Here is a 22,022-nt window from a genome sequence, read left to right on the forward strand (position 1 = left end):
AACATTTTAATGGAGAAGCAGTCCTCAAAACAATACTAGAGGAATCAAAATTGCGGTATTATTGAGATACAAGACTTGTCATTCTGATCCTTAGTCTTGAAATTGTGGAGCAAAAAGGTCCTCAGACGGATTTCCAACAGTCAATCTGTAATCATAAAACATATTCTTTTGATTAGATGTATTACAGATAGAGACTAATCTGATTTTATTTTTCACCACTTTAAACAACTCATGCTTGCTGTATAAATCAGCTATATTGTTACAGAAAAAATGAGCAAAAATCAACTATCTCAATTTCTGAATATATAGAAAAAAGAGGAAAAAATGCTCATGATTCAAATTTGGAGAGGCATCAACTCTTTGTTTTTTCACCTCTACTAGTTATGTTTAGTCATGATTTATATGTTTACATTTTCATATAGTCATAAAGACTCACACTGCTACATATGCATAAATACTTTATATAGGGTAATATTCAAAGTAAGTTCTTAAATATGACATTTTTCAAACTAAAAATTCCAACAAGTAAAGGGAAACGATGATCTTAGAGCTCACGAAGGTCCCACTGATACTTGAACACGGACCACTGGATTAAGTGTTCAGAGTGCTTACCATTACATTATGCAAGGCTTCTGTATTAGTCTGAGTTTTCCATTGTGAGAGAAGAGAATTCCTCAGTTTGCCGCTTACATGTTATTGCAAAATGATATCCCATGTGATAAGTAATATCCAACAAATTCTAATGTTATTTAACTGTTTTGCGCAACATCCTTTCCAAGCAGTTTTAAATATGCAAATGTTTACCAGAATATGAAAGTAATAAAATGCAGTTCATCTTTGTTTGTGTAATATTAAAAACGACCATATTTCCAAATTGCTGCAGCAATCTGGGTGCTTTTCGCGTGGGTGGTTCCATGGTGTAATGGTTAGCACTTTGGACTTTGAATCCAACGATCCGAGTTCAAATCTCGGTGGGGCCATTTTATAAACATATTGTGTTTTTTTTTCAAACTCATTTCAGAAGGATTAATCCAGACGTAACATTTTTAAATCTTCCATTTATTGATAATGTAAATGGGGGAATATGTATTAACAAGCATTCATCAAACCATAAGTAGAGGAATCAAAAGTGGGGTATTATTGCGATTGAAGATATACGGTTTTGATGTTAACCTTGAAACTGAAAAAGAAAACAATCTTCTCACTGATTTTCAATGGTAATTCGACAATCACAAAATACATTCATTTGATTAGACGTATCATAGGTATTAATCTTGTTTTCTCTTTCAAAATTATTAACATGTTACATGCACTGTAGAAGTTAATAATATGGTCAGAAACAAATCAGCAAAAAGTAACTATCTCATTTCCTGGACATGTAGAAGAGAGAGGCAAATCTACTTGTGTTGAAATATGAATAGACAACATCTGTTTCTGATTTTCATCTCTACAGATTCTATTCTTAATCATTTGTATTTTATATTTTTATAGAGCTACAAAGAAAGATATGGCTACATATACATCAATAGCTACATACAAGTTCATATGTATAAGTATATAAAGTGAATATTATATTTTCTGAGATAACACTTCTTAAATATCAATGGCATATTAAATTCTAAAAGTCTGGAAGCCCTCACTGAAATTTGAACTTGGATCACTAGATTCGGGACCCAGAGTGATGCCCATTACTCCATGGAACCCTTATCAAGTTGACTGCTTTTTCCATTGTGAAAGAAGAGAATGCCTCAGTGGGTAGCTTTATTGTTGATGCAAAACCTATGTACCAATTGGATAGGAGTAGTAAAAGGAGTTATAATGCTATTTGTTTTTTTGGAAAGGCATCCTTCCATAAGTGTTTTAAATATGAAAGGATTTACCAGATTCTGAAAGTTATAAAATGCTGTTCGTCTTTGACTGTATAAGAATAAAACCTTAAACATTTCCAAATTGCTGCAACAGAACCTCTGACTCTGGTATAGGTGGTTCCATGGTGTAATGGTTAACCCTTTGGAATTTGAATTCAATGATCTGACTTCAAAGTTTGCTGGGCCGTTTTGTTGCTCTTGAACTACTCCACATTTGTCAGCTTTGCTGATTTATAGCACACAGCAAATGCCAGTAGGCTGAAATAGTCATTAAATTATTGTTTTCTCAATGTCTATGAGCTGTTTGCAAGTTGTAGAAACTGAAATTGTTCAATACATGTAAACCAAAGTTCTTCTCAAAATATTTAGACATTTTTAAATCACATCCTGTTTTTCTCAAACACATTTCAGAGAGCTAATTCACAACTCCACCATTTCTAACCTTCCTGTTATTGATCAGGGGAATACAGAACATTTTAATGGAGAAGCAGTCCTCAAAACAATACTAGAGGAATCAAAATTGCGGTATTATTGAGATACAAGACTTGTCATTCTGATCCTTAGTCTTGAAATTGTGGAGCAAAAAGGTCCTCAGACGGATTTCCAACAGTCAATCTGTAATCATAAAACATATTCTTTTGATTAGATGTATTACAGATAGAGACTAATCTGATTTTATTTTTCACCACTTTAAACAACTCATGCTTGCTGTATAAATCAGCTATATTGTTACAGAAAAAATGAGCAAAAATCAACTATCTCAATTTCTGAATATATAGAAAAAAGAGGAAAAAATGCTCATGATTCAAATTTGGAGAGGCATCAACTCTTTGTTTTTTCACCTCTACTAGTTATGTTTAGTCATGATTTATATGTTTACATTTTCATATAGTCATAAAGACTCACACTGCTACATATGCATAAATACTTTATATAGGGTAATATTCAAAGTAAGTTCTTAAATATGACATTTTTCAAACTAAAAATTCCAACAAGTAAAGGGAAACGATGATCTTAGAGCTCACGAAGGTCCCACTGATACTTGAACACGGACCACTGGATTAAGTGTTCAGAGTGCTTACCATTACATTATGCAAGGCTTCTGTATTAGTCTGAGTTTTCCATTGTGAGAGAAGAGAATTCCTCAGTTTGCCGCTTACATGTTATTGCAAAATGATATCCCATGTGATAAGTAATATCCAACAAATTCTAATGTTATTTAACTGTTTTGCGCAACATCCTTTCCAAGCAGTTTTAAATATGCAAATGTTTACCAGAATATGAAAGTAATAAAATGCAGTTCATCTTTGTTTGTGTAATATTAAAAACGACCATATTTCCAAATTGCTGCAGCAATCTGGGTGCTTTTCGCGTGGGTGGTTCCATGGTGTAATGGTTAGCACTTTGGACTTTGAATCCAACGATCCGAGTTCAAATCTCGGTGGGGCCATTTTATAAACATATTGTGTTTTTTTTTCAAACTCATTTCAGAAGGATTAATCCAGACGTAACATTTTTAAATCTTCCATTTATTGATAATGTAAATGGGGGAATATGTATTAACAAGCATTCATCAAACCATAAGTAGAGGAATCAAAAGTGGGGTATTATTGCGATTGAAGATATACGGTTTTGATGTTAACCTTGAAACTGAAAAAGAAAACAATCTTCTCACTGATTTTCAATGGTAATTCGACAATCACAAAATACATTCATTTGATTAGACGTATCATAGGTATTAATCTTGTTTTCTCTTTCAAAATTATTAACATGTTACATGCACTGTAGAAGTTAATAATATGGTCAGAAACAAATCAGCAAAAAGTAACTATCTCATTTCCTGGACATGTAGAAGAGAGAGGCAAATCTACTTGTGTTGAAATATGAATAGACAACATCTGTTTCTGATTTTCATCTCTACAGATTCTATTCTTAATCATTTGTATTTTATATTTTTATAGAGCTACAAAGAAAGATATGGCTACATATACATCAATAGCTACATACAAGTTCATATGTATAAGTATATAAAGTGAATATTATATTTTCTGAGATAACACTTCTTAAATATCAATGGCATATTAAATTCTAAAAGTCTGGAAGCCCTCACTGAAATTTGAACTTGGATCACTAGATTCGGGACCCAGAGTGATGCCCATTACTCCATGGAACCCTTATCAAGTTGACTGCTTTTTCCATTGTGAAAGAAGAGAATGCCTCAGTGGGTAGCTTTATTGTTGATGCAAAACCTATGTACCAATTGGATAGGAGTAGTAAAAGGAGTTATAATGCTATTTGTTTTTTTGGAAAGGCATCCTTCCATAAGTGTTTTAAATATGAAAGGATTTACCAGATTCTGAAAGTTATAAAATGCTGTTCGTCTTTGACTGTATAAGAATAAAACCTTAAACATTTCCAAATTGCTGCAACAGAACCTCTGACTCTGGTATAGGTGGTTCCATGGTGTAATGGTTAACCCTTTGGAATTTGAATTCAATGATCTGACTTCAAAGTTTGCTGGGCCGTTTTGTTGCTCTTGAACTACTCCACATTTGTCAGCTTTGCTGATTTATAGCACACAGCAAATGCCAGTAGGCTGAAATAGTCATTAAATTATTGTTTTCTCAATGTCTATGAGCTGTTTGCAAGTTGTAGAAACTGAAATTGTTCAATACATGTAAACCAAAGTTCTTCTCAAAATATTTAGACATTTTTAAATCACATCCTGTTTTTCTCAAACACATTTCAGAGAGCTAATTCACAACTCCACCATTTCTAACCTTCCTGTTATTGATCAGGGGAATACAGAACATTTTAATGGAGAAGCAGTCCTCAAAACAATACTAGAGGAATCAAAATTGCGGTATTATTGAGATACAAGACTTGTCATTCTGATCCTTAGTCTTGAAATTGTGGAGCAAAAAGGTCCTCAGACGGATTTCCAACAGTCAATCTGTAATCATAAAACATATTCTTTTGATTAGATGTATTACAGATAGAGACTAATCTGATTTTATTTTTCACCACTTTAAACAACTCATGCTTGCTGTATAAATCAGCTATATTGTTACAGAAAAAATGAGCAAAAATCAACTATCTCAATTTCTGAATATATAGAAAAAAGAGGAAAAAATGCTCATGATTCAAATTTGGAGAGGCATCAACTCTTTGTTTTTTCACCTCTACTAGTTATGTTTAGTCATGATTTATATGTTTACATTTTCATATAGTCATAAAGACTCACACTGCTACATATGCATAAATACTTTATATAGGGTAATATTCAAAGTAAGTTCTTAAATATGACATTTTTCAAACTAAAAATTCCAACAAGTAAAGGGAAACGATGATCTTAGAGCTCACGAAGGTCCCACTGATACTTGAACACGGACCACTGGATTAAGTGTTCAGAGTGCTTACCATTACATTATGCAAGGCTTCTGTATTAGTCTGAGTTTTCCATTGTGAGAGAAGAGAATTCCTCAGTTTGCCGCTTACATGTTATTGCAAAATGATATCCCATGTGATAAGTAATATCCAACAAATTCTAATGTTATTTAACTGTTTTGCGCAACATCCTTTCCAAGCAGTTTTAAATATGCAAATGTTTACCAGAATATGAAAGTAATAAAATGCAGTTCATCTTTGTTTGTGTAATATTAAAAACGACCATATTTCCAAATTGCTGCAGCAATCTGGGTGCTTTTCGCGTGGGTGGTTCCATGGTGTAATGGTTAGCACTTTGGACTTTGAATCCAACGATCCGAGTTCAAATCTCGGTGGGGCCATTTTATAAACATATTGTGTTTTTTTTTCAAACTCATTTCAGAAGGATTAATCCAGACGTAACATTTTTAAATCTTCCATTTATTGATAATGTAAATGGGGGAATATGTATTAACAAGCATTCATCAAACCATAAGTAGAGGAATCAAAAGTGGGGTATTATTGCGATTGAAGATATACGGTTTTGATGTTAACCTTGAAACTGAAAAAGAAAACAATCTTCTCACTGATTTTCAATGGTAATTCGACAATCACAAAATACATTCATTTGATTAGACGTATCATAGGTATTAATCTTGTTTTCTCTTTCAAAATTATTAACATGTTACATGCACTGTAGAAGTTAATAATATGGTCAGAAACAAATCAGCAAAAAGTAACTATCTCATTTCCTGGACATGTAGAAGAGAGAGGCAAATCTACTTGTGTTGAAATATGAATAGACAACATCTGTTTCTGATTTTCATCTCTACAGATTCTATTCTTAATCATTTGTATTTTATATTTTTATAGAGCTACAAAGAAAGATATGGCTACATATACATCAATAGCTACATACAAGTTCATATGTATAAGTATATAAAGTGAATATTATATTTTCTGAGATAACACTTCTTAAATATCAATGGCATATTAAATTCTAAAAGTCTGGAAGCCCTCACTGAAATTTGAACTTGGATCACTAGATTCGGGACCCAGAGTGATGCCCATTACTCCATGGAACCCTTATCAAGTTGACTGCTTTTTCCATTGTGAAAGAAGAGAATGCCTCAGTGGGTAGCTTTATTGTTGATGCAAAACCTATGTACCAATTGGATAGGAGTAGTAAAAGGAGTTATAATGCTATTTGTTTTTTTGGAAAGGCATCCTTCCATAAGTGTTTTAAATATGAAAGGATTTACCAGATTCTGAAAGTTATAAAATGCTGTTCGTCTTTGACTGTATAAGAATAAAACCTTAAACATTTCCAAATTGCTGCAACAGAACCTCTGACTCTGGTATAGGTGGTTCCATGGTGTAATGGTTAACCCTTTGGAATTTGAATTCAATGATCTGACTTCAAAGTTTGCTGGGCCGTTTTGTTGCTCTTGAACTACTCCACATTTGTCAGCTTTGCTGATTTATAGCACACAGCAAATGCCAGTAGGCTGAAATAGTCATTAAATTATTGTTTTCTCAATGTCTATGAGCTGTTTGCAAGTTGTAGAAACTGAAATTGTTCAATACATGTAAACCAAAGTTCTTCTCAAAATATTTAGACATTTTTAAATCACATCCTGTTTTTCTCAAACACATTTCAGAGAGCTAATTCACAACTCCACCATTTCTAACCTTCCTGTTATTGATCAGGGGAATACAGAACATTTTAATGGAGAAGCAGTCCTCAAAACAATACTAGAGGAATCAAAATTGCGGTATTATTGAGATACAAGACTTGTCATTCTGATCCTTAGTCTTGAAATTGTGGAGCAAAAAGGTCCTCAGACGGATTTCCAACAGTCAATCTGTAATCATAAAACATATTCTTTTGATTAGATGTATTACAGATAGAGACTAATCTGATTTTATTTTTCACCACTTTAAACAACTCATGCTTGCTGTATAAATCAGCTATATTGTTACAGAAAAAATGAGCAAAAATCAACTATCTCAATTTCTGAATATATAGAAAAAAGAGGAAAAAATGCTCATGATTCAAATTTGGAGAGGCATCAACTCTTTGTTTTTTCACCTCTACTAGTTATGTTTAGTCATGATTTATATGTTTACATTTTCATATAGTCATAAAGACTCACACTGCTACATATGCATAAATACTTTATATAGGGTAATATTCAAAGTAAGTTCTTAAATATGACATTTTTCAAACTAAAAATTCCAACAAGTAAAGGGAAACGATGATCTTAGAGCTCACGAAGGTCCCACTGATACTTGAACACGGACCACTGGATTAAGTGTTCAGAGTGCTTACCATTACATTATGCAAGGCTTCTGTATTAGTCTGAGTTTTCCATTGTGAGAGAAGAGAATTCCTCAGTTTGCCGCTTACATGTTATTGCAAAATGATATCCCATGTGATAAGTAATATCCAACAAATTCTAATGTTATTTAACTGTTTTGCGCAACATCCTTTCCAAGCAGTTTTAAATATGCAAATGTTTACCAGAATATGAAAGTAATAAAATGCAGTTCATCTTTGTTTGTGTAATATTAAAAACGACCATATTTCCAAATTGCTGCAGCAATCTGGGTGCTTTTCGCGTGGGTGGTTCCATGGTGTAATGGTTAGCACTTTGGACTTTGAATCCAACGATCCGAGTTCAAATCTCGGTGGGGCCATTTTATAAACATATTGTGTTTTTTTTTCAAACTCATTTCAGAAGGATTAATCCAGACGTAACATTTTTAAATCTTCCATTTATTGATAATGTAAATGGGGGAATATGTATTAACAAGCATTCATCAAACCATAAGTAGAGGAATCAAAAGTGGGGTATTATTGCGATTGAAGATATACGGTTTTGATGTTAACCTTGAAACTGAAAAAGAAAACAATCTTCTCACTGATTTTCAATGGTAATTCGACAATCACAAAATACATTCATTTGATTAGACGTATCATAGGTATTAATCTTGTTTTCTCTTTCAAAATTATTAACATGTTACATGCACTGTAGAAGTTAATAATATGGTCAGAAACAAATCAGCAAAAAGTAACTATCTCATTTCCTGGACATGTAGAAGAGAGAGGCAAATCTACTTGTGTTGAAATATGAATAGACAACATCTGTTTCTGATTTTCATCTCTACAGATTCTATTCTTAATCATTTGTATTTTATATTTTTATAGAGCTACAAAGAAAGATATGGCTACATATACATCAATAGCTACATACAAGTTCATATGTATAAGTATATAAAGTGAATATTATATTTTCTGAGATAACACTTCTTAAATATCAATGGCATATTAAATTCTAAAAGTCTGGAAGCCCTCACTGAAATTTGAACTTGGATCACTAGATTCGGGACCCAGAGTGATGCCCATTACTCCATGGAACCCTTATCAAGTTGACTGCTTTTTCCATTGTGAAAGAAGAGAATGCCTCAGTGGGTAGCTTTATTGTTGATGCAAAACCTATGTACCAATTGGATAGGAGTAGTAAAAGGAGTTATAATGCTATTTGTTTTTTTGGAAAGGCATCCTTCCATAAGTGTTTTAAATATGAAAGGATTTACCAGATTCTGAAAGTTATAAAATGCTGTTCGTCTTTGACTGTATAAGAATAAAACCTTAAACATTTCCAAATTGCTGCAACAGAACCTCTGACTCTGGTATAGGTGGTTCCATGGTGTAATGGTTAACCCTTTGGAATTTGAATTCAATGATCTGACTTCAAAGTTTGCTGGGCCGTTTTGTTGCTCTTGAACTACTCCACATTTGTCAGCTTTGCTGATTTATAGCACACAGCAAATGCCAGTAGGCTGAAATAGTCATTAAATTATTGTTTTCTCAATGTCTATGAGCTGTTTGCAAGTTGTAGAAACTGAAATTGTTCAATACATGTAAACCAAAGTTCTTCTCAAAATATTTAGACATTTTTAAATCACATCCTGTTTTTCTCAAACACATTTCAGAGAGCTAATTCACAACTCCACCATTTCTAACCTTCCTGTTATTGATCAGGGGAATACAGAACATTTTAATGGAGAAGCAGTCCTCAAAACAATACTAGAGGAATCAAAATTGCGGTATTATTGAGATACAAGACTTGTCATTCTGATCCTTAGTCTTGAAATTGTGGAGCAAAAAGGTCCTCAGACGGATTTCCAACAGTCAATCTGTAATCATAAAACATATTCTTTTGATTAGATGTATTACAGATAGAGACTAATCTGATTTTATTTTTCACCACTTTAAACAACTCATGCTTGCTGTATAAATCAGCTATATTGTTACAGAAAAAATGAGCAAAAATCAACTATCTCAATTTCTGAATATATAGAAAAAAGAGGAAAAAATGCTCATGATTCAAATTTGGAGAGGCATCAACTCTTTGTTTTTTCACCTCTACTAGTTATGTTTAGTCATGATTTATATGTTTACATTTTCATATAGTCATAAAGACTCACACTGCTACATATGCATAAATACTTTATATAGGGTAATATTCAAAGTAAGTTCTTAAATATGACATTTTTCAAACTAAAAATTCCAACAAGTAAAGGGAAACGATGATCTTAGAGCTCACGAAGGTCCCACTGATACTTGAACACGGACCACTGGATTAAGTGTTCAGAGTGCTTACCATTACATTATGCAAGGCTTCTGTATTAGTCTGAGTTTTCCATTGTGAGAGAAGAGAATTCCTCAGTTTGCCGCTTACATGTTATTGCAAAATGATATCCCATGTGATAAGTAATATCCAACAAATTCTAATGTTATTTAACTGTTTTGCGCAACATCCTTTCCAAGCAGTTTTAAATATGCAAATGTTTACCAGAATATGAAAGTAATAAAATGCAGTTCATCTTTGTTTGTGTAATATTAAAAACGACCATATTTCCAAATTGCTGCAGCAATCTGGGTGCTTTTCGCGTGGGTGGTTCCATGGTGTAATGGTTAGCACTTTGGACTTTGAATCCAACGATCCGAGTTCAAATCTCGGTGGGGCCATTTTATAAACATATTGTGTTTTTTTTTCAAACTCATTTCAGAAGGATTAATCCAGACGTAACATTTTTAAATCTTCCATTTATTGATAATGTAAATGGGGGAATATGTATTAACAAGCATTCATCAAACCATAAGTAGAGGAATCAAAAGTGGGGTATTATTGCGATTGAAGATATACGGTTTTGATGTTAACCTTGAAACTGAAAAAGAAAACAATCTTCTCACTGATTTTCAATGGTAATTCGACAATCACAAAATACATTCATTTGATTAGACGTATCATAGGTATTAATCTTGTTTTCTCTTTCAAAATTATTAACATGTTACATGCACTGTAGAAGTTAATAATATGGTCAGAAACAAATCAGCAAAAAGTAACTATCTCATTTCCTGGACATGTAGAAGAGAGAGGCAAATCTACTTGTGTTGAAATATGAATAGACAACATCTGTTTCTGATTTTCATCTCTACAGATTCTATTCTTAATCATTTGTATTTTATATTTTTATAGAGCTACAAAGAAAGATATGGCTACATATACATCAATAGCTACATACAAGTTCATATGTATAAGTATATAAAGTGAATATTATATTTTCTGAGATAACACTTCTTAAATATCAATGGCATATTAAATTCTAAAAGTCTGGAAGCCCTCACTGAAATTTGAACTTGGATCACTAGATTCGGGACCCAGAGTGATGCCCATTACTCCATGGAACCCTTATCAAGTTGACTGCTTTTTCCATTGTGAAAGAAGAGAATGCCTCAGTGGGTAGCTTTATTGTTGATGCAAAACCTATGTACCAATTGGATAGGAGTAGTAAAAGGAGTTATAATGCTATTTGTTTTTTTGGAAAGGCATCCTTCCATAAGTGTTTTAAATATGAAAGGATTTACCAGATTCTGAAAGTTATAAAATGCTGTTCGTCTTTGACTGTATAAGAATAAAACCTTAAACATTTCCAAATTGCTGCAACAGAACCTCTGACTCTGGTATAGGTGGTTCCATGGTGTAATGGTTAACCCTTTGGAATTTGAATTCAATGATCTGACTTCAAAGTTTGCTGGGCCGTTTTGTTGCTCTTGAACTACTCCACATTTGTCAGCTTTGCTGATTTATAGCACACAGCAAATGCCAGTAGGCTGAAATAGTCATTAAATTATTGTTTTCTCAATGTCTATGAGCTGTTTGCAAGTTGTAGAAACTGAAATTGTTCAATACATGTAAACCAAAGTTCTTCTCAAAATATTTAGACATTTTTAAATCACATCCTGTTTTTCTCAAACACATTTCAGAGAGCTAATTCACAACTCCACCATTTCTAACCTTCCTGTTATTGATCAGGGGAATACAGAACATTTTAATGGAGAAGCAGTCCTCAAAACAATACTAGAGGAATCAAAATTGCGGTATTATTGAGATACAAGACTTGTCATTCTGATCCTTAGTCTTGAAATTGTGGAGCAAAAAGGTCCTCAGACGGATTTCCAACAGTCAATCTGTAATCATAAAACATATTCTTTTGATTAGATGTATTACAGATAGAGACTAATCTGATTTTATTTTTCACCACTTTAAACAACTCATGCTTGCTGTATAAATCAGCTATATTGTTACAGAAAAAATGAGCAAAAATCAACTATCTCAATTTCTGAATATATAGAAAAAAGAGGAAAAAATGCTCATGATTCAAATTTGGAGAGGCATCAACTCTTTGTTTTTTCACCTCTACTAGTTATGTTTAGTCATGATTTATATGTTTACATTTTCATATAGTCATAAAGACTCACACTGCTACATATGCATAAATACTTTATATAGGGTAATATTCAAAGTAAGTTCTTAAATATGACATTTTTCAAACTAAAAATTCCAACAAGTAAAGGGAAACGATGATCTTAGAGCTCACGAAGGTCCCACTGATACTTGAACACGGACCACTGGATTAAGTGTTCAGAGTGCTTACCATTACATTATGCAAGGCTTCTGTATTAGTCTGAGTTTTCCATTGTGAGAGAAGAGAATTCCTCAGTTTGCCGCTTACATGTTATTGCAAAATGATATCCCATGTGATAAGTAATATCCAACAAATTCTAATGTTATTTAACTGTTTTGCGCAACATCCTTTCCAAGCAGTTTTAAATATGCAAATGTTTACCAGAATATGAAAGTAATAAAATGCAGTTCATCTTTGTTTGTGTAATATTAAAAACGACCATATTTCCAAATTGCTGCAGCAATCTGGGTGCTTTTCGCGTGGGTGGTTCCATGGTGTAATGGTTAGCACTTTGGACTTTGAATCCAACGATCCGAGTTCAAATCTCGGTGGGGCCATTTTATAAACATATTGTGTTTTTTTTTCAAACTCATTTCAGAAGGATTAATCCAGACGTAACATTTTTAAATCTTCCATTTATTGATAATGTAAATGGGGGAATATGTATTAACAAGCATTCATCAAACCATAAGTAGAGGAATCAAAAGTGGGGTATTATTGCGATTGAAGATATACGGTTTTGATGTTAACCTTGAAACTGAAAAAGAAAACAATCTTCTCACTGATTTTCAATGGTAATTCGACAATCACAAAATACATTCATTTGATTAGACGTATCATAGGTATTAATCTTGTTTTCTCTTTCAAAATTATTAACATGTTACATGCACTGTAGAAGTTAATAATATGGTCAGAAACAAATCAGCAAAAAGTAACTATCTCATTTCCTGGACATGTAGAAGAGAGAGGCAAATCTACTTGTGTTGAAATATGAATAGACAACATCTGTTTCTGATTTTCATCTCTACAGATTCTATTCTTAATCATTTGTATTTTATATTTTTATAGAGCTACAAAGAAAGATATGGCTACATATACATCAATAGCTACATACAAGTTCATATGTATAAGTATATAAAGTGAATATTATATTTTCTGAGATAACACTTCTTAAATATCAATGGCATATTAAATTCTAAAAGTCTGGAAGCCCTCACTGAAATTTGAACTTGGATCACTAGATTCGGGACCCAGAGTGATGCCCATTACTCCATGGAACCCTTATCAAGTTGACTGCTTTTTCCATTGTGAAAGAAGAGAATGCCTCAGTGGGTAGCTTTATTGTTGATGCAAAACCTATGTACCAATTGGATAGGAGTAGTAAAAGGAGTTATAATGCTATTTGTTTTTTTGGAAAGGCATCCTTCCATAAGTGTTTTAAATATGAAAGGATTTACCAGATTCTGAAAGTTATAAAATGCTGTTCGTCTTTGACTGTATAAGAATAAAACCTTAAACATTTCCAAATTGCTGCAACAGAACCTCTGACTCTGGTATAGGTGGTTCCATGGTGTAATGGTTAACCCTTTGGAATTTGAATTCAATGATCTGACTTCAAAGTTTGCTGGGCCGTTTTGTTGCTCTTGAACTACTCCACATTTGTCAGCTTTGCTGATTTATAGCACACAGCAAATGCCAGTAGGCTGAAATAGTCATTAAATTATTGTTTTCTCAATGTCTATGAGCTGTTTGCAAGTTGTAGAAACTGAAATTGTTCAATACATGTAAACCAAAGTTCTTCTCAAAATATTTAGACATTTTTAAATCACATCCTGTTTTTCTCAAACACATTTCAGAGAGCTAATTCACAACTCCACCATTTCTAACCTTCCTGTTATTGATCAGGGGAATACAGAACATTTTAATGGAGAAGCAGTCCTCAAAACAATACTAGAGGAATCAAAATTGCGGTATTATTGAGATACAAGACTTGTCATTCTGATCCTTAGTCTTGAAATTGTGGAGCAAAAAGGTCCTCAGACGGATTTCCAACAGTTAATCTGTAATCATAAAACATATTCTTTTGATTAGATGTATTACAGATAGAGACTAATCTGATTTTATTTTTCACCACTTTAAACAACTCATGCTTGCTGTATAAATCAGCTATATTGTTACAGAAAAAATGAGCAAAAATCAACTATCTCAATTTCTGAATATATAGAAAAAAGAGGAAAAAATGCTCATGATTCAAATTTGGAGAGGCATCAACTCTTTGTTTTTTCACCTCTACTAGTTATGTTTAGTCATGATTTATATGTTTACATTTTCATATAGTCATAAAGACTCACACTGCTACATATGCATAAATACTTTATATAGGGTAATATTCAAAGTAAGTTCTTAAATATGACATTTTTCAAACTAAAAATTCCAACAAGTAAAGGGAAACGATGATCTTAGAGCTCACGAAGGTCCCACTGATACTTGAACACGGACCACTGGATTAAGTGTTCAGAGTGCTTACCATTACATTATGCAAGGCTTCTGTATTAGTCTGAGTTTTCCATTGTGAGAGAAGAGAATTCCTCAGTTTGCCGCTTACATGTTATTGCAAAATGATATCCCATGTGATAAGTAATATCCAACAAATTCTAATGTTATTTAACTGTTTTGCGCAACATCCTTTCCAAGCAGTTTTAAATATGCAAATGTTTACCAGAATATGAAAGTAATAAAATGCAGTTCATCTTTGTTTGTGTAATATTAAAAACGACCATATTTCCAAATTGCTGCAGCAATCTGGGTGCTTTTCGCGTGGGTGGTTCCATGGTGTAATGGTTAGCACTTTGGACTTTGAATCCAACGATCCGAGTTCAAATCTCGGTGGGGCCATTTTATAAACATATTGTGTTTTTTTTTCAAACTCATTTCAGAAGGATTAATCCAGACGTAACATTTTTAAATCTTCCATTTATTGATAATGTAAATGGGGGAATATGTATTAACAAGCATTCATCAAACCATAAGTAGAGGAATCAAAAGTGGGGTATTATTGCGATTGAAGATATACGGTTTTGATGTTAACCTTGAAACTGAAAAAGAAAACAATCTTCTCACTGATTTTCAATGGTAATTCGACAATCACAAAATACATTCATTTGATTAGACGTATCATAGGTATTAATCTTGTTTTCTCTTTCAAAATTATTAACATGTTACATGCACTGTAGAAGTTAATAATATGGTCAGAAACAAATCAGCAAAAAGTAACTATCTCATTTCCTGGACATGTAGAAGAGAGAGGCAAATCTACTTGTGTTGAAATATGAATAGACAACATCTGTTTCTGATTTTCATCTCTACAGATTCTATTCTTAATCATTTGTATTTTATATTTTTATAGAGCTACAAAGAAAGATATGGCTACATATACATCAATAGCTACATACAAGTTCATATGTATAAGTATATAAAGTGAATATTATATTTTCTGAGATAACACTTCTTAAATATCAATGGCATATTAAATTCTAAAAGTCTGGAAGCCCTCACTGAAATTTGAACTTGGATCACTAGATTCGGGACCCAGAGTGATGCCCATTACTCCATGGAACCCTTATCAAGTTGACTGCTTTTTCCATTGTGAAAGAAGAGAATGCCTCAGTGGGTAGCTTTATTGTTGATGCAAAACCTATGTACCAATTGGATAGGAGTAGTAAAAGGAGTTATAATGCTATTTGTTTTTTTGGAAAGGCATCCTTCCATAAGTGTTTTAAATATGAAAGGATTTACCAGATTCTGAAAGTTATAAAATGCTGTTCGTCTTTGACTGTATAAGAATAAAACCTTAAACATTTCCAAATTGCTGCAACAGAACCTCTGACTCTGGTATAGGTGGTTCCATGGTGTAATGGTTAACCCTTTGGAATTTGAATTCAATGATCTGACTTCAAAGTTTGCTGGGCCGTTTTGTTGCTCTTGAACTACTCCACATTTGTCAGCTTTGCTGATTTATAGCACACAGCAAATGCCAGTAGGCTGAAATAGTCATTAAATTATTGTTTTCTCAATGTCTATGAGCTGTTTGCAAGTTGTAGAAACTGAAATTGTTCAATACATGTAAACCAAAGTTCTTCTCAAAATATTTAGACATTTTTAAATCACATCCTGTTTTTCTCAAACACATTTCAGAGAGCTAATTCACAACTCCACCATTTCTAACCTTCCTGTTATTGATCAGGGGAATACAGAACATTTTAATGGAGAAGCAGTCCTCAAAACAATACTAGAGGAATCAAAATTGCGGTATTATTGAGATACAAGACTTGTCATTCTGATCCTTAGTCTTGAAATTGTGGAGCAAAAAGGTCCTCAGACGGATTTCCAACAGTCAATCTGTAATCATAAAACATATTCTTTTGATTAGATGTATTACAGATAGAGACTAATCTGATTTTATTTTTCACCACTTTAAACAACTCATGCTTGCTGTATAAATCAGCTATATTGTTACAGAAAAAATGAGCAAAAATCAACTATCTCAATTTCTGAATATATAGAAAAAAGAGGAAAAAATGCTCATGATTCAAATTTGGAGAGGCATCAACTCTTTGTTTTTTCACCTCTACTAGTTATGTTTAGTCATGATTTATATGTTTACATTTTCATATAGTCATAAAGACTCACACTGCTACATATGCATAAATACTTTATATAGGGTAATATTCAAAGTAAGTTCTTAAATATGACATTTTTCAAACTAAAAATTCCAACAAGTAAAGGGAAACGATGATCTTAGAGCTCACGAAGGTCCCACTGATACTTGAACACGGACCACTGGATTAAGTGTTCAGAGTGCTTACCATTACATTATGCAAGGCTTCTGTATTAGTCTGAGTTTTCCATTGTGAGAGAAGAGAATTCCTCAGTTTGCCGCTTACATGTTATTGCAAAATGATATCCCATGTGATAAGTAATATCCAACAAATTCTAATGTTATTTAACTGTTTTGCGCAACATCCTTTCCAAGCAGTTTTAAATATGCAAATGTTTACCAGAATATGAAAGTAATAAAATGCAGTTCATCTTTGTTTGTGTAATATTAAAAACGACCATATTTCCAAATTGCTGCAGCAATCTGGGTGCTTTTCGCGTGGGTGGTTCCATGGTGTAATGGTTAGCACTTTGGACTTTGAATCCAACGATCCGAGTTCAAATCTCGGTGGGGCCATTTTATAAACATATTGTGTTTTTTTTTCAAACTCATTTCAGAAGGATTAATCCAGACGTAACATTTTTAAATCTTCCATTTATTGATAATGTAAATGGGGGAATATGTATTAACAAGCATTCATCAAACCATAAGTAGAGGAATCAAAAGTGGGGTATTATTGCGATTGAAGATATACGGTTTTGATGTTAACCTTGAAACTGAAAAAGAAAACAATCTTCTCACTGATTTTCAATGGTAATTCAACAATCACAAAATACATTCATTTGATTAGACGTATCATAGGTATTAATCTTGTTTTCTCTTTCAAAATTATTAACATGTTACATGCACTGTAGAAGTTAATAATATGGTCAGAAACAAATTAGCAAAAAGTAACTATCTCATTTCCTGGACATGTAGAAGAGAGAGGCAAATCTACTTGTGTTGAAATATGAATAGACAACATCTGTTTCTGATTTTCATCTCTACAGATTCTATTCTTAATCATTTGTATTTTATATTTTTATAGAGCTACAAAGAAAGATATGGCTACATATACATCAATAGCTACATACAAGTTCATATGTATAAGTATATAAAGTGAATATTATATTTTCTGAGATAACACTTCTTAAATATCAATGGCATATTAAATTCTAAAAGTCTGGAAGCCCTCACTGAAATTTGAACTTGGATCACTAGATTCGGGACCCAGAGTGATGCCCATTACTCCATGGAACCCTTATCAAGTTGACTGCTTTTTCCATTGTGAAAGAAGAGAATGCCTCAGTGGGTAGCTTTATTGTTGATGCAAAACCTATGTACCAATTGGATAGGAGTAGTAAAAGGAGTTATAATGCTATTTGTTTTTTTGGAAAGGCATCCTTCCATAAGTGTTTTAAATATGAAAGGATTTACCAGATTCTGAAAGTTATAAAATGCTGTTCGTCTTTGACTGTATAAGAATAAAACCTTAAACATTTCCAAATTGCTGCAACAGAACCTCTGACTCTGGTATAGGTGGTTCCATGGTGTAATGGTTAACCCTTTGGAATTTGAATTCAATGATCTGACTTCAAAGTTTGCTGGGCCGTTTTGTTGCTCTTGAACTACTCCACATTTGTCAGCTTTGCTGATTTATAGCACACAGCAAATGCCAGTAGGCTGAAATAGTCATTAAATTATTGTTTTCTCAATGTCTATGAGCTGTTTGCAAGTTGTAGAAACTGAAATTGTTCAATACATGTAAACCAAAGTTCTTCTCAAAATATTTAGACATTTTTAAATCACATCCTGTTTTTCTCAAACACATTTCAGAGAGCTAATTCACAACTCCACCATTTCTAACCTTCCTGTTATTGATCAGGGGAATACAGAACATTTTAATGGAGAAGCAGTCCTCAAAACAATACTAGAGGAATCAAAATTGCGGTATTATTGAGATACAAGACTTGTCATTCTGATCCTTAGTCTTGAAATTGTGGAGCAAAAAGGTCCTCAGACGGATTTCCAACAGTCAATCTGTAATCATAAAACATATTCTTTTGATTAGATGTATTACAGATAGAGACTAATCTGATTTTATTTTTCACCACTTTAAACAACTCATGCTTGCTGTATAAATCAGCTATATTGTTACAGAAAAAATGAGCAAAAATCAACTATCTCAATTTCTGAATATATAGAAAAAAGAGGAAAAAATGCTCATGATTCAAATTTGGAGAGGCATCAACTCTTTGTTTTTTCACCTCTACTAGTTATGTTTAGTCATGATTTATATGTTTACATTTTCATATAGTCATAAAGACTCACACTGCTACATATGCATAAATACTTTATATAGGGTAATATTCAAAGTAAGTTCTTAAATATGACATTTTTCAAACTAAAAATTCCAACAAGTAAAGGGAAACGATGATCTTAGAGCTCACGAAGGTCCCACTGATACTTGAACACGGACCACTGGATTAAGTGTTCAGAGTGCTTACCATTACATTATGCAAGGCTTCTGTATTAGTCTGAGTTTTCCATTGTGAGAGAAGAGAATTCCTCAGTTTGCCGCTTACATGTTATTGCAAAATGATATCCCATGTGATAAGTAATATCCAACAAATTCTAATGTTATTTAACTGTTTTGCGCAACATCCTTTCCAAGCAGTTTTAAATATGCAAATGTTTACCAGAATATGAAAGTAATAAAATGCAGTTCATCTTTGTTTGTGTAATATTAAAAACGACCATATTTCCAAATTGCTGCAGCAATCTGGGTGCTTTTCGCGTGGGTGGTTCCATGGTGTAATGGTTAGCACTTTGGACTTTGAATCCAACGATCCGAGTTCAAATCTCGGTGGGGCCATTTTATAAACATATTGTGTTTTTTTTTCAAACTCATTTCAGAAGGATTAATCCAGACGTAACATTTTTAAATCTTCCATTTATTGATAATGTAAATGGGGGAATATGTATTAACAAGCATTCATCAAACCATAAGTAGAGGAATCAAAAGTGGGGTATTATTGCGATTGAAGATATACGGTTTTGATGTTAACCTTGAAACTGAAAAAGAAAACAATCTTCTCACTGATTTTCAATGGTAATTCAACAATCACAAAATACATTCATTTGATTAGACGTATCATAGGTATTAATCTTGTTTTCTCTTTCAAAATTATTAACATGTTACATGCACTGTAGAAGTTAATAATATGGTCAGAAACAAATCAGCAAAAAGTAACTATCTCATTTCCTGGACATGTAGAAGAGAGAGGCAAATCTACTTGTGTTGAAATATGAATAGACAACATCTGTTTCTGATTTTCATCTCTACAGATTCTATTCTTAATCATTTGTATTTTATATTTTTATAGAGCTACAAAGAAAGATATGGCTACATATACATCAATAGCTACATACAAGTTCATATGTATAAGTATATAAAGTGAATATTATATTTTCTGAGATAACACTTCTTAAATATCAATGGCATATTAAATTCTAAAAGTCTGGAAGCCCTCACTGAAATTTGAACTTGGATCACTAGATTCGGGACCCAGAGTGATGCCCATTACTCCATGGAACCCTTATCAAGTTGACTGCTTTTTCCATTGTGAAAGAAGAGAATGCCTCAGTGGGTAGCTTTATTGTTGATGCAAAACCTATGTACCAATTGGATAGGAGTAGTAAAAGGAGTTATAATGCTATTTGTTTTTTTGGAAAGGCATCCTTCCATAAGTGTTTTAAATATGAAAGGATTTACCAGATTCTGAAAGTTATAAAATGCTGTTCGTCTTTGACTGTATAAGAATAAAACCTTAAACATTTCCAAATTGCTGCAACAGAACCTCTGACTCTGGTATAGGTGGTTCCATGGTGTAATGGTTAACCCTTTGGAATTTGAATTCAATGATCTGACTTCAAAGTTTGCTGGGCCGTTTTGTTGCTCTTGAACTACTCCACATTTGTCAGCTTTGCTGATTTATAGCACACAGCAAATGCCAGTAGGCTGAAATAGTCATTAAATTATTGTTTTCTCAATGTCTATGAGCTGTTTGCAAGTTGTAGAAACTGAAATTGTTCAATACATGTAAACCAAAGTTCTTCTCAAAATATTTAGACATTTTTAAATCACATCCTGTTTTTCTCAAACACATTTCAGAGAGCTAATTCACAACTCCACCATTTCTAACCTTCCTGTTATTGATCAGGGGAATACAGAACATTTTAATGGAGAAGCAGTCCTCAAAACAATACTAGAGGAATCAAAATTGCGGTATTATTGAGATACAAGACTTGTCATTCTGATCCTTAGTCTTGAAATTGTGGAGCAAAAAGGTCCTCAGACGGATTTCCAACAGTCAATCTGTAATCATAAAACATATTCTTTTGATTAGATGTATTACAGATAGAGACTAATCTGATTTTATTTTTCACCACTTTAAACAACTCATGCTTGCTGTATAAATCAGCTATATTGTTACAGAAAAAATGAGCAAAAATCAACTATCTCAATTTCTGAATATATAGAAAAAAGAGGAAAAAATGCTCATGATTCAAATTTGGAGAGGCATCAACTCTTTGTTTTTTCACCTCTACTAGTTATGTTTAGTCATGATTTATATGTTTACATTTTCATATAGTCATAAAGACTCACACTGCTACATATGCATAAATACTTTATATAGGGTAATATTCAAAGTAAGTTCTTAAATATGACATTTTTCAAACTAAAAATTCCAACAAGTAAAGGGAAACGATGATCTTAGAGCTCACGAAGGTCCCACTGATACTTGAACACGGACCACTGGATTAAGTGTTCAGAGTGCTTACCATTACATTATGCAAGGCTTCTGTATTAGTCTGAGTTTTCCATTGTGAGAGAAGAGAATTCCTCAGTTTGCCGCTTACATGTTATTGCAAAATGATATCCCATGTGATAAGTAATATCCAACAAATTCTAATGTTATTTAACTGTTTTGCGCAACATCCTTTCCAAGCAGTTTTAAATATGCAAATGTTTACCAGAATATGAAAGTAATAAAATGCAGTTCATCTTTGTTTGTGTAATATTAAAAACGACCATATTTCCAAATTGCTGCAGCAATCTGGGTGCTTTTCGCGTGGGTGGTTCCATGGTGTAATGGTTAGCACTTTGGACTTTGAATCCAACGATCCGAGTTCAAATCTCGGTGGGGCCA

The 22,022-nt window shown here is 32.9% G+C and overlaps 10 non-coding genes across 10 annotated transcripts; all 10 read left to right on the forward strand.

The window, feature by feature from the left end:
* Nucleotides 1-908: 908 nt before the first annotated feature.
* On the forward strand, nt 909-980 carry TRNAQ-UUG (transfer RNA glutamine (anticodon UUG)). Its single transcript has one exon. It is a non-coding gene; the product is annotated as a tRNA-Gln (tRNA).
* Nucleotides 981-3,246: 2,266 nt separating this feature from the next.
* On the forward strand, nt 3,247-3,318 carry TRNAQ-UUG (transfer RNA glutamine (anticodon UUG)). Its single transcript has one exon. It is a non-coding gene; the product is annotated as a tRNA-Gln (tRNA).
* A 2,266-nt stretch (nt 3,319-5,584) lies between these two features.
* Nucleotides 5,585-5,656, forward strand: TRNAQ-UUG (transfer RNA glutamine (anticodon UUG)). The gene has a single exon. It is a non-coding gene; the product is annotated as a tRNA-Gln (tRNA).
* Nucleotides 5,657-7,922: 2,266 nt separating this feature from the next.
* TRNAQ-UUG (transfer RNA glutamine (anticodon UUG)) lies at nt 7,923-7,994 on the forward strand. The gene has a single exon. It is a non-coding gene; the product is annotated as a tRNA-Gln (tRNA).
* A 2,266-nt stretch (nt 7,995-10,260) lies between these two features.
* TRNAQ-UUG (transfer RNA glutamine (anticodon UUG)) lies at nt 10,261-10,332 on the forward strand. Its single transcript has one exon. It is a non-coding gene; the product is annotated as a tRNA-Gln (tRNA).
* A 2,266-nt stretch (nt 10,333-12,598) lies between these two features.
* Nucleotides 12,599-12,670, forward strand: TRNAQ-UUG (transfer RNA glutamine (anticodon UUG)). Its single transcript has one exon. It is a non-coding gene; the product is annotated as a tRNA-Gln (tRNA).
* A 2,266-nt stretch (nt 12,671-14,936) lies between these two features.
* Nucleotides 14,937-15,008, forward strand: TRNAQ-UUG (transfer RNA glutamine (anticodon UUG)). Its single transcript has one exon. It is a non-coding gene; the product is annotated as a tRNA-Gln (tRNA).
* A 2,266-nt stretch (nt 15,009-17,274) lies between these two features.
* On the forward strand, nt 17,275-17,346 carry TRNAQ-UUG (transfer RNA glutamine (anticodon UUG)). Its single transcript has one exon. It is a non-coding gene; the product is annotated as a tRNA-Gln (tRNA).
* Nucleotides 17,347-19,612: 2,266 nt separating this feature from the next.
* TRNAQ-UUG (transfer RNA glutamine (anticodon UUG)) lies at nt 19,613-19,684 on the forward strand. Its single transcript has one exon. It is a non-coding gene; the product is annotated as a tRNA-Gln (tRNA).
* A 2,266-nt stretch (nt 19,685-21,950) lies between these two features.
* Nucleotides 21,951-22,022, forward strand: TRNAQ-UUG (transfer RNA glutamine (anticodon UUG)). The gene has a single exon. It is a non-coding gene; the product is annotated as a tRNA-Gln (tRNA).

The sequence above is a fragment of the Pleurodeles waltl genome, chromosome 2_1, assembly GCF_031143425.1.
Source record: "Pleurodeles waltl isolate 20211129_DDA chromosome 2_1, aPleWal1.hap1.20221129, whole genome shotgun sequence".
Taxonomy (NCBI): domain Eukaryota; kingdom Metazoa; phylum Chordata; class Amphibia; order Caudata; family Salamandridae; genus Pleurodeles; species Pleurodeles waltl.